At 47.7% G+C, this 8,624-nt stretch overlaps 1 long non-coding RNA gene across 1 annotated transcript; it reads left to right on the top strand.

The window, feature by feature from the left end:
• The first annotated feature begins 1,308 nt into the window (after window positions 1-1,308).
• Window positions 1,309-8,292, top strand: LOC133361410 (uncharacterized). The gene is made up of 3 exons (XR_009757361.1): window positions 1,309-1,348; window positions 3,678-3,724; window positions 8,156-8,292. It is a non-coding gene; the product is annotated as an uncharacterized LOC133361410 (long non-coding RNA).
• The last annotated feature ends 332 nt before the right edge of the window (window positions 8,293-8,624 follow it).

The raw sequence follows: 8,624 nt of genomic DNA on the forward strand, positions 1-8,624 counted from the left end.
AGTTGATTGGTCCACACCGAGACATCTTTCCTTTGAGCCTCGTCTCACATGGGTTGGACCAGATGACGCCAAAAGGCCGCACAACTCAAAGACAATGCACCATCAGAGTATGAGAGCTCGGGGTAAGCATTTACACCATTGGAACCTCATTTGCCAGTAAAAATATGATAATTGTTTTTACCCTTCTTGTTGCCAGATAGAAGGTTAAAAAACCAAGGAAAGCTGTCTCGGGTGGGACCAATCAACTTCAAGGGACAGTTGCACATTATCAGAGTTATGTTCTTTTGTTTGTATTATGACTGCAGGTATTGACGGTCTAGCAAACATGACTCCTTGTAAAAGGTGTCAGTTTTGTTGCCAGATAGAAGGGTAAAAAAACAATTATAAGTAAAACGTGTTGTCTATATTTATTTAAAGTTGCGCATTTTGATGTCATGTCACATTTCTCAACCCCCACCCCCCCTCGTCACACATCGTCACAAATGTCTGACCCCCCCCCCCCCCCAATAGGTGCGTGACGTCATTTATGGACAGGCTCTTTCCAAAGCCTCCTTTTTAATAATGTTCTCTCCTAACAACATCAGAGTGCAGCGCCACATTAAATACGCACTACAATGACAATAGTTTAAAGCGATTGAAGGTAGTTTTTTTGGGGGGGGGGTTGGGGGGCAGAGCTTGTGTGACGTCATATTTGAGGGGGGTCTGACTTTATGTGACGCTGTGTGACGATGGGGTGAGGGGGGTCAAAATTCGGGCCAAATAACGTGACGTCATTATGAACGTCCCCAATACGCAAAACTGGAACTCTGACCCCCGTTCTCTGACGTCACCACTAAGCATTACCTCATCGGTGTGAAACACCAAGGGGGGCGGTGCGCCTCGCTGTGACGTCATGTCACCCTGCTTGGTCACCGTCGATGTCTGACCCGTACAATCCTTATTTGGGCAAAGCTACGCCCCAGTGACTGGCGGCTCATTAACATAATCTAGGATCTAAGCTTTGGTGACTGCAGGAATTGCTCATTGGTTATTTCGGTAAAGAAATTAAATAAATTAAACATAATATATTCGTTAAAAGCCGTCGCGAGTTTGTTTTTTATGCGACGGGTTCGCACCCACGCCCCATCATCCCTCGACGCGTTGACTTTACCGAAAGAGCCAATGAGTGTGACAACGAGTTGAGTCATTCCTGCAGTTGCCGAAAGCTTCAATTCTCGAATAAAGTTTATTCAGTTACCCAGCCCCCGCTCGTTGGGGCCGTGTCTTGTACCCCGGAAGTGAATATTACGTCACCTCCTGCTGCCGCCAAACGTAGCGAGGTAACGAGAAGCTGCCGATGAAATCCGAGGTGAGAGATTTTCATCGTGGTGGTGGTGGTGGTGGTTGTGGTGGTTGTTGTGGTTGTTGTGGTTGTGTTTACCAAGGTAGAGCCTCGCTCTCGTAGGGATATCAATTGAGTCGCAGCGAGTATGGGAATCCATGCAACGTGGGGCCTAGCAACGCGGGGCCTCGCCTCCTGCCCTCGCCTGAAGGCCTTTGCTTGAATTCTCTCGCTTCAACTTGATCTGGAAGCTTTCGTGAGGGCAGGAGAAATACAATAAATGAAGAAACAACCAATTTAATTGAGTTGTTTTTTCATATTTTAGTTCTACCTACGTGACTTTACCGAAAAAAACAAAGAATTATCTCGTTTAAACTTGGTCTGGAGCTTCGTGAGTGCAGGGATCCATACTATTTGGTTCTTTCGGTAAAGTCACGTAGAAAGAAAACATTAATTAAGTAATAGCATACGACGTTTCCTTTGCAACACGAGCAATCACCATCGGGTACAAATGAATGAGAAAGCAAAGCTTGTAAACTTGAACTATACTCTTTGGTTCTTTCGGTAAAGTTACGTAGGTATAAAATTAAATAAACTTAGAACTACAATGCAATACAACACAGAGAGTCGGATAAGATAAGTCAACTCCCCACCTGGTTTATTAACGTTCTTCCAAAGATTGCTAAATTTGAGAGAGAGAACTCAACACAGACACGGAGACACACAGACACATACACAAGCAGAGAGAGATAACACAGACACACAGAGAGAGACACATAAGCAGAGAGATAACACACAGAGAGAGAGAGACACACACACATGCACACAGAGAGAAAGCACATACAGGCACACAGAGAGATAACACAGACAGAGACACACACATAGGCACACAGCGAGACACATAGGCACACAGAGAGAGAGACACACACAGAGAGAGACACCACAAAGACGCACAGAGAGACACACACACAGATAGGTACACAGAGAGAGATAACACGAAGACAGACACACACATAGGCACACAGAGAGAGACACAATGAGAGAGAGAGAGACACACATAGGCACACAGAGATAACAAAGAGACAGAGAGAGACACACATAGACACACACATAGGCACACGGAGAGAGAGATACACAGAGGCACACAGAGAGAGACATACACATAGGCACACAGAGACACACACATAGGCACACAGAGAGAGATAACACAGACACAGAGAGACACAGACACAGGCACACGGAGAGAAATAACACAGACACAGAGACACACATAGGCACACACAGAAACAACACCTGTGTTAAGGCCTTAAATAGAGAGAGAAGGGGGCTGAGGCAGAGGGGGGGGGGGGGTAAAAAATGAGCATGGCAATGAGAGATTTGGAGCTTTCGTGACTGCAGGAAATACTACAACACGAGGACACTTTAAGTTTTTATTTTATGTAACCAGGCCAAGCCTACTTGAGCTGCTGTACCGCTCTTATGATTTGAAGCTTTCGTGAGTGCAGGAATCCATACTCTTTGGTTCTTTCGGTAGAGTCACGTAGGTAGAAAATAAAATAAATCACGACGTTTCGGGCGCAACACAAGCGTCCGTTCTTGTTTTTAGAAGCGACCTGCCCACACAACAAAGGTGGGCTTTGTCAACGTGTGGAAATGAATATCGGTCAAAGGCTCTAAACGCGTGCTCATATTCACTCTTAAATGTGGAGGGCGATCTGGAGGAAAATCCACGCCACCACAGAGAGAGGGAGACACGCAAACTCAGCCATGTTGATTTGATCCTGAATTATTTGGTGGAGTGAGGAAGCATTGAAAACTTGGTTTAGCCATGTTTGTTTTTTGTAGTACACTGTTAGCCTGATAACTTTAATCTAAATTGTCCTATGGCTGTTTTGTTGACTTGCATCCCACTGGGATTTTCTGCATACAGCGTTGAAATGCGGTGTTTTTCTGCAGTTTTTTATCCTGGATTTTTCTGTTGCGTGTAGTCACTTTAAGATTTTTCTTGTTCACGTTTTTGTTTGTTGCGTTTGCCCCCGAGTCAAGAGCCGCATGGCTCACGGGGTTATCTTTATATAAAAGGGAAATTTGTGAATGTGTATCTGTTCGAAATGTTTAGCATACTTTCCGACACGCAACAAACTTAAAATTTGGCATGTGGGTACCTTCCAGACTGTACACAATGCAAAAAGTATAAAAATGGACTTTTGCATTTTTCTGGGGGGGCGCAATAATGGATATATTTTGCACGGCAAGTGAGCGGTGACCTCACGTCTGTTATGTCACCCGCATGCGGCAGCGTCACGTAGTGTGGATCCTGACGTTACGCATCCCCCACCCCCCATCCTCCGCGTAGGCCGTGGATTCATTCAAGACAAGAGTCCAAGTCTCGGGCGAAGCCAGGTAGTAAAGCTAGTATCTAATAAATGAAACTGAAATAAATAAATGAAACTGAAATATTAATACTGAGCAGATGAAGGTGTGGGGCCAGGCATGGTTCTGGACACGCCACCACCTGTTTAACACGGCAGTGTCAAGTTTGTGTTTGCAGTAAAGTCTATTAATTATATTGAAAACGGAGGTTATATGAAAACAATGGTTTATGTTTTTGTTTTTATCTGGAACTCTATGAGAATGGAAGCAGTCAGGAAGTTGACACAGCACACATGCAGCTGACGTTAGATCTGTTCATCCCAGCATTCAAGGAAATCTGAGCCTGGCTTCACACCTCTAAGTTGCGATTTAACATGAATTCATGCATAACACAAGTAGTATTATTTTCAACACCCTTTGCTATGTCAGCTGAATTTAGCTCTCATGAATATTCATTTTGCAGCCAGACAGCCGAAATTGTGTGCTTGGAGTTTTGGGTTAACATTCATTTTGAAGATACGACGGCTTCCAGGAATGTTTATGACCATTTGCCCTCTCATAGTGCGCCATAACAGCCCGTGTGATGAATTTGGGAAACTTTTTAACTCTGTCATGAATATATGAATGCGTATAGACGTGTTATTCATGTGTGACTGTGTTTATATTACTCTTTGGTTCTTTCGGTAAAGTCACGTAGGTAGAAATAAAAGAAGTAATATTTAAAAAAAAATTTAAAACACGCTTTTATAAAATGTACTAGTAATGGAAAAACTCCACGACTCCAGGAAGTGGCCCCGAGGCTTGTCGTAACACAAGCGACCGTGGTCAGTTACAGCCAATGCCAGTTTACCGTGGACAATTAGACCCAAGCCAAAACATAACATGTACAAAAGATTGTTTAAAATGTTTTTATTTAATGATATAATATAGTATTGGCATCAGTATGGCATAAGTATACCAAGTTTGCAGTCGATACCACATTGGGAAGTGGGTTAAAATGGAGTTACAAGATTTGAGGATACAACAACGACAACAATGACAACAACAACAGACAGAGTGAGTTAAATGAAAGCGTGTATTAAAATAAATCACGCAAGAACATCTCAGCTATCGCGATTTTCACCCCAAGACGAATGCTTGTGTTGTGTTCGAAACGTCATTTATGTTATTTTTACCTACGTGACTTTACCGAAAGAACCACATAGAGTATGGATTCTTGCAGTCATGAAAGCTTCAAATTAAGATTGTGTACATATATATGCGTATATTCATTCCTCTGTGCCTCAATACTGACGTGTAGATGGTATTTTCTGTCGGGAAAATGTCAAAACTGGGTGGTTTTTAACTTTTGCCGACAAAACTGGATCCCAAATGTCAAAACTGGGTGGTCTTGGAAAACGACAGGCAAAACAGGGTGGTGCTTTTTGATATGACAAAACTGGGTGATGTTCAATGTGGACAAATGTCAAAACTGGGTGAAGGTGTACGATTTAATGTATCATTTTGTACACGTTTAGGTCCTTGCGTTATTCATCCATATGTCGCCACAGATTTAGAGCATTCCAAATGATGTTTCTCGTGGCTCATGTTCCATACCTTGCACCACAAACTTCCCGTTTGCATACTGGCACAGTGTGCCAGCTCGCTTACTTGCCGTTTGTATACTGGCACAGTGTGCCAGCTCGCTACTACAGTAACACTTACTTGCCATATGTATACTGGCACAGTGTGCCAGCTTGCAACTACAGTAACACTTTCAGCTCGCGAACATACACGAACTTGCCATTTGTATACTGGTACAGTGTGCCAGCTTGCATGCTACACCTACTACAGTAGAACAACGGTAGATAGTGTTTGCGTCGAGAAGTATGGTGCTGCACACTTAGAACAAAACATGTTTGTTACATATATAAACTACTTCGACGGGCAAGAGCACTTGTTGTGGCCCTTGGCGCGACAGAAGGAGCACCGCGTGAGGCCCAATGGGCCACCTTCGCCACGGTTGCGAATCCGACGCTTCTTCAGGCGGCCAGCCTTCTTCTGGCGAGGAGGTGGCATCATGGTGTTGTCGCGTTGCAGCTCCTCGGCAATGGGCAGCTCGATACCGGCAACCGAGGTCCATGTCGTGTTGATGGCAGAGACTTGGTAACACACCGCACATGCGTCGTAGAGCTCGGGCATCCGCCCAAACGCCATGAGGGCACGAATGTAGTGCCGACACGGCAAGCCCATCTGCTTCATGTACCCGCACGTGCACGACCGAGAGCTGAGATCGACTCGGCGCTTGGCAGAGGCGTAGGCGTCTGGATCTTGACGTATGCACGCGTCGAGGTACTCTCGTAGATCTTGTACCTCGGGGCCAACGCCTGCTGAGCGTCGATGAGTCCTTGAGCGTACGGCGTAATGACACGCCCTTGAGCGGCCCACTTCTCGGCGTCGCTGCGGTGGGCAAAGGCCGTCGTCATCATGTCTTCCATGTGGTGCATGAGGAAGTGGAAGGGGTCCAATCTCGCGAGCCGGCAGGGCCTCGCTGTTCTTGGACTCCACAAAGTCGTCGTGCGCCAGCCGTACAATGCGTCGTGTGCAGGTGCGGGTAGAGCGCCCACGTGTGGGGGTCTATCTTGTTGTAGTACGTGGCCGCCGCAGGCAGAGCTACGCCCAAGCAGCCCAAGAGCTGCGAACGCGGCCTCGGAGGCGCACCCTGGGGAATTGTAGATGATGCTTGGAGGTCAGGCGTGAAACGCGGAGCCGATGTTGTCCCACGCCGTTGCAGATCAAATGCCGCGTGCAGTGGATGAGCATGAGGTCCTTCCAGTCGGAGGCTAGGATGCGCCGTGCCACTATCGCAGAAGACCGCGTGCCGTCGAGCTCGATGTCGTTGGTCGTGCAGCAGTTGAGAAACCAGTCGTAGGCCGCTGCCGTCTCGGACGGCACCAGCGCCACGGCGAGAAGGACGTTGCGGTTGTTGCCGTCGCGCCCAACGAGGACGAGCATGGTTCCGTTGTAGGCGCGCGCCTTCATGTGCGACCCGTCGATGCCGACGACGCGTTGAAGACTTGGCTGCAACGAGCGTGCGATCGGGTTGCAGATGAACGCACACCCAGAAGATGCCCCGCGTCTTCTCGCACACTGCAGGTCGTCGCTTTGAGCTTGCCGAACGTCTCCACCAGCGAGTTGAATGAACTCGAAGCCTGCATGGGCCGCACATCTCGTTCGCCGCGATGCACGTGTCCTTGGCGCGGTACATCATCCGGGTCGGGACAATGACGCGAGCAACGTCGGCGACCTGGGCAATGACAGTCGGTGCGGAGGTACGGGGGTTGGCGCGAAAGGCCGAACGGGCTGTCGTGTTCGCCTCCACTTGGCGCTGCGTGATCTTGGTAGTGCCCGTGCAGCCGTGGTGATCCGTGCACAGCCGAGACGCGGAAGCCGCGTCGTTCCCCCGTGAGCTTCGTCAGCTTCACCTTGAAGGAACAAGGTGTTGAACTAGAGCAGACGATGGCAACGTGCCGTCCGCCGCTTCGCTTGAGGTCAAGGACCGCGCGCTTGCCTTGTTGCAAAGCAAAGTCTTGGATGCCGTGGATGGCCTCGCGGCGCGTGGTAAAAGTCTTCTTGGGGTGGAGGGTTGCCATTCGAATGTGAGCCGTTCCTCCACCTGTTTCGTGAAAAATGCTTGTGAAAAATCACGTTTCTACGTCTACTTTCAATTTTTCACGAGACAATGTCTATTTTCATTGCCAGCAATTTGATTTTTCACACAATATTTCCGCCAATCACCGTAACGGTGGGCCAAAGGATTGACCAATCAACGAGATGCGCATTCGTTGGTTGTTCCGCACCATTGGGACCATGGTCAGGAGCGTCAAGCAGGCTGGTCCATCTCCCAAGGACGTCGCCTTTGTCTCTGTGCTTGGTCGTTTGGCGGGCTATGGTCGAATGCATGGCAAATTTAAGGGTGTACAGTAGCGCGTAGCATCAACCAACAATCCAAAAGTTTGGTATTGACGCGAGTCACTAGTCTAGGTCATCACGCAAGGTGGCAGTGCGCCCGCCTGGTCGCAAGCCCGCCCCGACTCACTTCCGAGTCCGAGCCGTAGCTTGAAATGTTGGTGTTGGGGTGCTGGCACACTGTGCCAGCGTACAAATATCAAGTGTGTGTAGTTATATGGTGCTGGCACACTGCCAGCATACTAATACCAAGTGTTTAGATGAATGGGGTGCTGGCACAGTGTGCCAGTATACAAATACCAAGTGTTTGGATGAATGGGGTGCTGGCACACTGTGCTAGTATACAATTATCAAGTGTATTTGACAAATGTCAAAACTGGGTGCACCCTGAGTGTCCAAAACTCAAGTTTTTGGCCACCCAGGGTGCACCCAGTTTTGACATTTGGGATCCAGTTTTGTCGGCAAAAGTTAAAAACCACCCAGTTTTGACATTTTCCCATTTTCTGTCTGCAGCTGTCGCTTGCTCTGACGCTTCCTCTGCAGAATTGGTCTGATGGAACACAGGCAGTCAGCGCGGCTCGGTACGGCAAGGCAACAATGGGACCAGCGTGCATACATCACGGTTCGGACTGGAAGTTTGACACAGCACCAAAAAACACACGGGAGAGAAACCCTTGAAGTGCAGTGTGTGGGAAGGCATTTTCACATTCATCTGATCTTACAAAACACCAGAGAACACACACAGGAGAGAAACCCTTCAAGTGCAGTGTGTGGGAAGGCATTTTCACAGTCACAAAATCTTACGCAACATCTTGCACAACACCAGAGAACACACACAGGAGAGAAACCCTTCAAGTGCAGTGTGTGTGGGAAGGCATTTTCACAGTCATCTTATCTTACAAAACACCAGAGAACACACACAGGAGTGAAACCCTTCAAGTGCAGTGTGTGTGGAATGGCGTTTGCACGTCCATCAAATTGT

The sequence above is a fragment of the Lethenteron reissneri genome, unplaced genomic scaffold (genome assembly GCF_015708825.2).
Source record: "Lethenteron reissneri isolate LAM-NWPU_2019-01 unplaced genomic scaffold, ASM1570882v1 scaffold_1022, whole genome shotgun sequence".
In the NCBI taxonomy this organism is placed as follows: Eukaryota; Metazoa; Chordata; class Hyperoartia; order Petromyzontiformes; family Petromyzontidae; genus Lethenteron; species Lethenteron reissneri.